Raw genomic sequence first — 7,217 nt, 5'->3', positions numbered from 1 at the left:
ACTAAATTTTGGTCCTTAAAGGTTCACCTCTAGCGATTAAAAAAAATTTAGTCCAGGAAAACTTTTACGAATGGCACCTTTTTTCGATGAAAAAATTGGGCAGAAAGTTTGAGTTTTTTAGTGACCAAACTTTTGGTAGTGAAAGGTTCCCGTAAAACCGAACGATGTTGTACTAGCCCCTGTAAGATGTTAATTTCTAAGTTCAAAAAAAAAAAAACTACTTATTTTCAAACGGTGCCGTTTAAAACCTTAATTCACTTAGGCATATCCTCGTCTCTTCGGCTGAATCTCAATCCCACAACTTTCACTACCAGAAAATAAGCGTATGGTGACGGAAAACTAGTGACGACCCATTATCTGTCACTATTTATGACGGATTAATGATATACAGAAATTTGGTCACCGTGGTGTGAACTTAGTGACAGATTAATAACAGACCGGTCACAAAATACGCGGATAGGGTAGGCAACAAAACTTAGTGACCACCGTAGTGACGGAATATTTGTCACAAAACTGGTAACCGAAATTGTAACTAGACAGTGACAAATTCAGCCATCACAAAAATCGTAACTCAAGTATTTATAAATTTTTAAAAGATTATTTTTAGCAGTGATGGATTATTGGCAGAAATTTTCGTCACCAAATTTAATTTTTAATTCTAAAAATATTAAAAATATTATTTTTAAATAATTATTATAAAAAAAAAAAGATTGAAAGAGAAAAATACAAAATGAAACTAAGTGCCGCCGCCCCGCCCAAATTTCCCCCCTCCCCCTTCCCAAAACCCCTGCAGCCACTCAACCCGTGGCCCCGGCACCCACCCATCCCCCCCCCTCCCCACGCGATCCCTAATCCCTCCTCCTCCTCCCGAATCCAAATCCAACAAATCCCTAACCAGAAGGCCATCCACAGCAGGGATGACCGTCCGGATTCCGGACAGCCTTATCCACACAGTGGGGACATCTAGTGGCTCTCCGATTTCCACTATTTCTTCTCACCACCATTTTATCCTCTCTCCTTTGCGTTAACTCCAAAACCCTTGCTTCCCCAATCCCTCTCCTCTCGAAACTCTAGCTCCCATGGCGGCCCTCCTATGCTCCCAGTCCCAGTGCCGCTTCTCCGCTGCCGCCCCAAGATCCTCCATTTCGGCAAGGTGGAGCTGCTTCGATGGCCACCGGAGACCCCTCTGGTTTCGTCGCCTAGGGTTCTGCTGCTCTTCTTCTCCATCGGGGTTTTGCAAACTCGATTCCGGATGGGGAGAGGTACCGGTTGATCCAGTTCTCTTCCAACGTAGGCGTTTTTAGATTATTTTCCACTTATTTATATGCAAGTAGAGTTTTAAATGGAAATATGAGCAATGTAGAGATATATCCGATCGGGAAGTTGTCATAATCTGAATGAATTGGATGAGTAATTCGATTAATATTCACTTTTTTGGATAATTAATGCTATTTGTTTCCTCACTGGAGGAAATGGGATTATTTTTTTATCATTGTATCCTTTTGAATAGTTCCATTCGGTAAGAAGGCTGAGATTCTTGGATCACTTCTCATGATTTTCTTCTCCACTATATTAGATTTTCTTCTTTGTGTTTGGTATGGCCTTTGCAGCAATGCATAGTGCTTTTCTTAACCAAGAAATTGAATTTTCTAAAGAGAAAGACTAATTCTGGATGGGTTTGATGAAAATCCTCTCTTTTTGCACCGTAGATGGTTGAATTAGTTGCATAATTTTGATTTCGTTTTCTTTGTAAAGTTAACTTGTTTTTTCTAGTAAAATAGTTCCCCCTTTGGTAAGAATGCTGAGACTTGTAGGGCAAGCATCCAGATTCCATCAGGCAAGTTGTGCACAAAAGTTAGCATTCTTTTCCCCTTCCTGAACAAATGAAATTCCAAAGAAATTCAAAAGTAGGCTTGCCTGATGGAATCTGGATGCTTCCCCTAGCCAAGAACTGTCTATTGGTGGTAAGTAAAGGTGTGAGTAACTGAGAAATCAGTGACTGTGTTGTTCTCTTGCATGATAATTTTTGTTTCTGCTTTCAGTTTATAGTTGCATTGTTGGCACTGGTGTATGACGCATTGTTGGCATTGAAGTATTATTTTGCTTGTTATTTGTCTTTTAAGTTTATACCTTCTTTGATTAAAGAGCACTTCAGTTTGATAGGTTACTAAAGAATTATTACAACATATATCAACAGAGAATTGCTCTCTAAGGAACGGAAAAACCTGTTTTGGGAGTTTACTGATCTCTGGTTAGAACCAGATAAAGGCTCAGATTGTTTGACAGCCAAATGCTGCATTCACAAAATTGTCCATGATGGGCGCTTGCTTCTAAGTGAACCCTTGGGATCAGTTTTTGAATTTTCTCTTATGCTTCGGTTAGCATCTCCTACACTAGTGCTCTACTGGCAGTTGGCGGAGGATTCTTTATCTTCTTATCCTTCTGACGACGAAACCAACTCAGAACATGTTATGGGAGACTTGTCAGAGCCAATTTCAAGAGTCAAGGCAGAACCTTTTCTCATATGCAGAAACCTGTGAAGCCCTGGAGGAAGTAGTTGCTGGGTAGATACTGGTAGTGCACTACTGTTCAATGTTACTGATCTTCTTTCATGGCTTGACACTTCAGCCAAACTGTAAGTCATATCCACCTTTTCTGTGCTTTTGTTGTATTTCTATTTCTGTTATTGCAAATCTTGTTGATCTTTTTTGCCTCCTTGTTATATAGTGAGGTTATATGTTTATTTGGATTTCACCAGAGCTATGGGATCTGCTGAGTAGGCTGAACTTTTTGATTTTGATCACATATATTTTGGTTCAAGTATTGCCAGTCCAGTTGCTATTCTATATGGAGCTCTTGGACCAGAATGCTTTAGAGAGTTTCATGTTACCTTGGTGGAAGCATCAAAAAAAGGTATTAACTAATGAATCGTTATTTATTTTATATGAACAACAGAGAATACATTCCTGTCCCAGTTAGAATGAGATGGCATTTTGCAATTAACAAGGCACATACACATTCCTGTCTCAGTTAGATTAAGATGGTATGTTGTTAAGAAAAAAACTGCAAAACCAATCAGTTAGATATTCCTGTCTACCTGATATGCTTACTATGAACTGTAAATCAATATGGCCATACTTCCTTTTAAGAAGATCAAAGTGTTTGAGGGAGAGAAGTTCTTCATGGGTCAGGTGAATAATCAGTTGTTTTCATTCATTTCTTCCAGAGTTGGTTAGATTGGACAGTTTTATTCTATATTACAAAAATTAATTTCCATCTCCATAGTATAATTCTTATCAAAATTGCTCCTTGAAGTATGCTCCGATTTTCGAACCACTTCCATTTATATTTTTGTACCATTAGATCGGCTTGCCTTCTTGGTGCTTGACATGGATTCTTTCATAAGATATAGGTTGAATTTCTTTCTTTTCTTATTGGAGAGAATAGAATTAATTCTGCCAATTCAATATCATTCTCTGTGGCAGTCACTTTTTTGTGTTCTCTTATTAAAACCACAAACAGTTTCTTTTGGTAAATGCTGAGAGCAGTTTGTATATCTTTTGAATTCTTGGGCAGAAGAAGAACTCATTTCACCTAAAGGAATGTGCAGTTTCCATAGCATTGGCAATTGGATTGGTCACTGGTTCCTACATTGGACTGGCCTGCACATGCATCCCCTTGAGGCCCTGTGCTGCCTGATCTGTCAGTGCTAATTTCTGGACCACCTATTAAGGATCCTGGTGCCTTGTTGAGGTATGCATTGCCAATCAATAACAAAGCCATTCGGGAGGTTCAAAAGCCTCTTGAGGATATCACAGACAGTCTCAACGTCTCCGGGGTTAGAGCATTGGATTTAGTTGAGAGAGTAAGCATAACTAAAAAAATCTCATTCTGAGATCTTATTTGCTATTCCTTACAATTTCTGCAGTCACTCAAGTGATTTTTGTTTTATAATTACTGAATTATACATGTTACAGTATGTCATGTAAAATGATGTTCTTAAATGAGTACATTGTGCTCATCTTTGGCTTTGCTTTACAAAAAGCAGTTTCACCATTCTTCAACTTAAAAATAAAAAGGAATGAGTTTGAAAGAAGCTGATTTTCATAATGCTTAATAAAAAGTGCTGCTCACACAAGCAGAGGTCAAATAGCTTCTTCTACAAGATGCTAGAGAAACTAGTTTTCATTTCATGCTTGTATCGATCACATTATATTTTCATAAATATAATTGGATTTGCCTCACCTAAGAGCAGGAATAGTGGATATGCAAATGGATTAGACAAACTTAAAGTTAACCAACTCAATGTGCACCCAAACCTGAAACTTGATTATGCTGGTCATCTCAAAGTCCTTAATCCAAACCAAAATCTCAATGAAGTTGGACTCTAAGTCCATGTTAGTTACATACAGCCCAGTCGAAACCAAATAGACTGAAAACTACTTCCATCTTTGTGCTAGCAAACACCAAACAAGCTCAACATGAGTGAGCTGACCAATATCAACTGGCAGACAAAGTACTCAGCTGAATACTCTAAAAAAGAAAAGCTTGAGTACAATCATTGTTCAGGATCTCAGTCATTTGTTGCAACAATGACTATACCGGTAACTAACAGGAGAGGAGCTGCGGAGGCAATTGGAGCAGGAGAGGAGAGAGCATGAGGAGGAAAGGAAAGAGCGAGAGAAAGAACAGAAGCAAATTGCACATCTTACAAGTTTGGTGACAAAGTTCTTAAAGAAAAAGACTCAAACGCACAAGTCATCTATCCATCATGATGGGGCCATGTATTCAACTGGTGGTACAAATACTCGTTGGTATGTATTCTCATTTATATTACATAGGTTATTTAGAGATTTTGACCAAATTAAGCGAAATGTTATTGTGAACTTATACTTGAATTTTAGTTTATTATTTTTGACATGTGGTTATTGATTGTGTATTTTTTTTGCTTTCTCAGATACATCGTGGAGTTATGAGCATGTGAAATCTAGTTTTTGGTACATGGATAGCTTTTGTTCAGATGATCATGGTGGAGTTGTCTACAAGCAGAATCCAGTTTTTGGTATAAGAATATTTTTGTCTACATGATGGTTGTTTGGAGGAATAGCAAGATCAGATATTTTGGAATTTTTAATTTACATTTTGATGTGTTTGGTGATGATTATCACCTTAACATATGGTATGGATGAAACATTGTGATGTATGGTTAATAGATATGCTTGACTTTAGACTTATAGATGATGATATTTATAATGAATAATTATGGATTCTCTAACATTGTGTATACTTCTATTTGGATGAGCAAATGTATTGTGCAATATGGATATTGGATAGGCTGTGTTGGTTGTACAGGATTTGGAACGAGCCCAAAAATAAATATTAAGCTTATAATTTGAATTGTTAATTAAATACAGGTTAATACTTTCTGCCACCAAAAAATATTTGTTGCCAATGCATTCCAATATATTCTGCGACCAAACTATTGGTGGGGGAAGATAGACATTCAGTGACCACTTTTTTGGTAGCGGAAGACAAACATTCTACGACCAACTATTTGGTCGGCGTTGAAATTAGCGACAACAGATTTGGTCGCTGAAAATTTTCTTCGGCAACCAAATGTTGGTCGTTGTTGGTGTATCTTAGGTGACCACACAATATTGGTCGCCAAAACCTTTCAGTGACTAGGGTTCGGCGACGAAGAGTATGCTAGTCGCGAAAAGGTTTCGGCGACCAAATATGGTTATTCGGCGATTAGAATTTTAGTCGCTGAATATGTATTTTCTTGTAGTGGCTGGAAGAGTTCCAAGCAGCATACAGTGGCAGATTCTACATGTGAAGCAGAATATATCGCAACATCTGATGCCGCCAAGAAAGCTGTATGGTTGCGAAAGTTCATCACCGAGCTTGGAGTGACACCCTCCATTGATGGTCCAGTGCCTGTATTTTGTGATAATATTGGAGCCATAGCTCAAGCAAGAGAACTCAAAGCACATTAGCGGACCAAGCATATTCTACATCGCTACCACCTTGTTCGAGAGATCGTCGAACGAGGTGATATTGATCTTCAGAAGATTGACACAAAAGAAAATCTGGCTGACCCATTTATCAAAGTCCTCGACATCAAAGAGTTCAACGAACACAAGTCAAAGATGGGTATTAGATACTGTGCCGATTGGCATTAGGCTAAGTGGAAGTTGTTGGGATTTGTATCCTAAATATCAATCATCAGCATATTGATAATTGAATTTTATAAATGAATTGACAAATTAATAAAGTATTATTTGGCATTATTCATCATTTCATCTTCAAATGAACTCTTATATGATGAAGTCTTTAGGGCTTATGTTATGATAAAGGAGGATTTATCTTTGAGTCATTAAACTTGTTCACGACCAAATGATATGTTGTTACAAGGACGACAGCATTATCGAGATTAGGTCGTTGTGTGACATATACGTTGGTTGTCCTCTAAACCAAGGAGTGTGGAGACACTGGTATGCCACACAGGTGAAGTATAGGAGTATATTTCACTGAACGCGACCAATTCCTGTTAAGAGATGCTTCGAGTGAATATGGATATAAGTTTGGCCCTCTGATCTGAGACCGCAACCTGTGACTAGCAAGCAACTCATTGTATTTTGGTACCGGACTACCTAAATTTCTAATTTAGTGACGGAAGATCACTGGGTGCAGTCAAGTACTTGCGTAGTCAGTTGTAAGTCGAGATGAAATTGACCCCTTCTGAAAATAGGAGATAATGTCTTGTGATTAATTTAGCAAAACCTTGGCCAGGGTAATTCCAGTGAGGAGTCATGGGATATCTAAAATTAATCACACAATGGATGTACTAAATATAGGGTTGACAGTGAGCTCTAAGTCATCATGGCATTAGGAGTCAAAGGGATTGAATTATACAGTAACCATAGTTCAGGGTTTCAGAATATTTGCTTCGCATATATTCGGCCTATCCGGACATCGGGTACCATTGCTAGATGGTTACATCGATTAGTATAGGAATTCATTCCTATACTACCGGTTTAGGTTCGAACCTATAAGGTCATACGCATAGAAGTTTCCTGATTGATCAAGAAGGCTGATGAATGATTAAGAATTATTCAGGGGTAATTTGGTCAATTTGATTGGTAAATTATCTAATAAAATAATTAAAGTAATTATTGAAGGATTAATTAGTAATTAAATTACTAATAAACTCAATT

The 7,217-nt window shown here is 37.9% G+C and overlaps 2 long non-coding RNA genes across 3 annotated transcripts; both read left to right on the top strand.

Annotated features, from left to right (window-relative positions):
- The first annotated feature begins 1,005 nt into the window (after positions 1-1,005).
- LOC120104905 (uncharacterized) lies at positions 1,006-3,041 on the top strand. Of its 2 annotated transcripts, none has more exons than XR_016396632.1 (3): positions 1,006-1,262; positions 2,198-2,635; positions 2,728-3,041. It is a non-coding gene; the product is annotated as an uncharacterized LOC120104905 (long non-coding RNA). The 2 variants fall into 2 exon arrangements; XR_005507259.3 differs by having other exon boundaries at positions 1,007-1,262; positions 2,759-3,038.
- A 612-nt stretch (positions 3,042-3,653) lies between these two features.
- On the top strand, positions 3,654-5,508 carry LOC120104906 (uncharacterized). Its single transcript, XR_015987197.2, has 3 exons — positions 3,654-3,865; positions 4,616-4,814; positions 4,958-5,508. It is a non-coding gene; the product is annotated as an uncharacterized LOC120104906 (long non-coding RNA).
- Positions 5,509-7,217: the final 1,709 nt, after the last annotated feature.

The sequence above is a fragment of the Phoenix dactylifera genome, chromosome 10 (assembly GCF_051530095.1).
Source record: "Phoenix dactylifera cultivar Ajwa chromosome 10, Ajwa_hap1_PhDact_Kaust_v1.1, whole genome shotgun sequence".
NCBI lineage: Eukaryota > Viridiplantae > Streptophyta > Magnoliopsida > Arecales > Arecaceae > Phoenix > Phoenix dactylifera.
This window is presented reverse-complemented; position numbering and strand designations above follow the sequence as displayed.